A 2,952-nucleotide genomic window follows, 5' to 3' on the forward strand; every position below is an offset into this window, starting at 1 on the left:
TATAATTACAGAAGACTATCAAACTACGGTGTGGTCATTGTAGTGTAAGCTTAAAGCTATCCAAAATGCCATCCTCAGTCTACAACAATGGAGACTAATGACTTTTAACCAGATATCCTTATAACGAAGTAGGTGTGAACACCCACATTATTTGTCTTGCATATCTCTTTCTTTTAAACATATTAAATTTAATTGTTAGGGTGCCCATCAGAAATGTTTTTTTTTGAAATTTCCAGACCCTACCCCCTTAATTTTATTCGTTTTACTGAGAAATATTAGTGCCTATTTTTATAAATTTTTTAAAGGTCATTTAGAGGTGCCGACCCGTCGATATTTGAGCAGTGTGGCTAAGGAATTCATCATCAATATTTATTCAAAATTGATATATACAATCGCCATATATCAAAAAATTGGTTTTTGGAAAAATTTTAGGAAAATGGGAGTGTCACCGGAGTGTCACTTATATCATATACTATGTGTATCTCAAAAACTACTTGACCGATCTCGACCAAATTCGGTATATTGCAATAAATGAGGTATGAGATTATTTAAAAATAGATTTAATTTTAGATGGTACTACATATTTTGAAATTGTGGAAATTATCGATGGTCAAAATTAAAAAAATTAAGAGAAATATGTTTTTTTTATTTTCCCGATAAAAAATCCCGACAAGCCAAGTCCGACAATAGATTATTACCATACCATTGTGAAGGCCCTCTTCCCAGATCACGTTCGCACTTTGAAATCGAATCAGAAATAGTCATTCAAAAACTCATAAATCTACAAAATCGTATTTTCTGACCTAAATCGACAGGTCGCGGCCCCTAAGCGACCTTTAAAAAATCTATAAAAATAGGCTATAATATTTCTCATAAAAACGAATACAATTAGGGGTTAGGGTCTTGAAATTAAAATAAAAGGATTTTCGATGGGCACCCTAATATAAGTTGGAAATTTGGTGTTATATGGTTTTTGTTAAGAAAGGAGTTTTACTTTCATGAAATAAATAATAAACATTAAATAAACTAAGGAAAAATAGTCAAAACTTACTAAAGTGTCGAGTCCTAATTTCTATTTTAGTCACTGTACGTATTACTCGATCCGAATCACGGGCATTCAGATTATAAAATAGTAACTGTTTCTGGAGAAAATTAGTATCATATATGTACCAACATCACTTAAAACTAGTTCATAGGCATGCCATTTTGATGCGCTTCTAAGGCGTCGAAACACCGAAAACGGGACAAATACAGGACATCAAAAGAAATACAGAACATTTGGCGTCCCGTATAAAATTAATAAATTACCAGGACAATGGATCAAAAAAGATGAGTGTCCCGTAAAATACAGGACGGATGGTCACCGTAATCATAGCCCCAATTTGAAGGACGTCAATGCAAGCTCGGTGAAAATGAGAGAACCATCGAATTACGTATTAGCGCGCCTTATCCATGTAAATTCTGGGTAGTGTATTATATGTACTTAAAAGTGAATTCACAAATACGAAATCGAAATCGTGTCTTCAGTCGAAAATATATAATTTTAGGTATGACTTCTTTTTGCAAACGTCAAATGCTTTGGCTTGCAACAACTTTCAACATCCAATCCATATTTAATCTACTAACACTTGCAAACAAGCAGGTATTTATTTACGAGTACAGTACTTACAACTAAGCGCTTGTGAAATGGACTAGCCGTAAAAAAGTTTATTAGCTCCCTTTAATGCCAATAAAAATTATGGTTTGTAGTAAAAACTACATATGTATGTAAAGCAAAAAAAACAAAAATTACACATGCATAAATAAATAAGCCACGTGTAATCATTGCAGAGATTTGGAAATGAGTTGTGCAAGTACTCGTGTGCGTGTACGTACATATATGCGTGCATGTATTGCAATTATAAATACAAATTACTGCAAATTAGTGAGACTTAATTTAATTGGCAATAACATAACATTTAACGGATATTATAATTTGGTAAACAGCCAATGAAAACAGAAAATTGAAGCTATTTTCATAAAAAATGTTTAATAGTATTTTGAAAACATATTTAGTGAGTTTTGCCAAATTAAATAAACAACGCTTTAATTTCGTTAATTGTGTTTTGCATTACAGCATAAAATTATGTGTAGGAAAAATATATCGCCACCTGAAATGAAGAAGACGTAAACAATATTGTCGTTGAAATGCAAAAATTCGTAGCGAATAAAAATTCAAAATTCACTTTTTGATTGATATGATGGATTTGATCGAAATACAACTTCCACATCCAGGGGAGTTGAAGTTGGTACTTAGCATAACATAACATATCATAACATAACGTCACATAGCATAACATAACGTAACATGACACCGCATAACATAACTTAACATATTATAACATGACATACCATAACATAACATATTCCATTCTTCAGTTTATCTTCTTGTTTAGCTCTACCGCTTTCTCTATCTCTATCTCTATCTCTATCTCTATCTCTATCTCTATCTATGTCTCTATCGTTTTTTATCATCACCTTTATCTTTATGTTTATCTTTATATTATATTTATATTTATCTTTTCATTTTTATCTTTATCCTTTCCTTTACCTTTATCTTGATCATTATCTCCATTCTTTTCACGCCTACCATTGTCATTATATTAAGGATTTAATTTTGTCGTCCTCTTTGTCTTTATCTTTAGGTTTCTTTACCTTTATCCCTTTCATATTCTACTCAACTTTAATTTCGTACATGCATGAATACTAAAGCATACATTTAGGAGGCATTTCCGCCCCACCATGTACATATATATATGTGACCTGGTCTACGAAAAGGGAGCTTACGTGCGAAAACTAGTTTTCTGTGAAAAAGCTGTTAAAAGTAAGCAACTCGTTTCGTCAGTTTCTCATTATCTCGTTAATTGTTCTCCGCGCCGGACGTCCAGTAAGTGTTGTTGTTGGTCCAGTAAG

This window comes from Rhagoletis pomonella, unplaced genomic scaffold, assembly GCF_013731165.1.
Source record: "Rhagoletis pomonella isolate Grant_MI unplaced genomic scaffold, Rhpom_1.0 Rhpom_scaffold_00007, whole genome shotgun sequence".
NCBI classification, from domain to species: Eukaryota; Metazoa; Arthropoda; class Insecta; order Diptera; family Tephritidae; genus Rhagoletis; species Rhagoletis pomonella.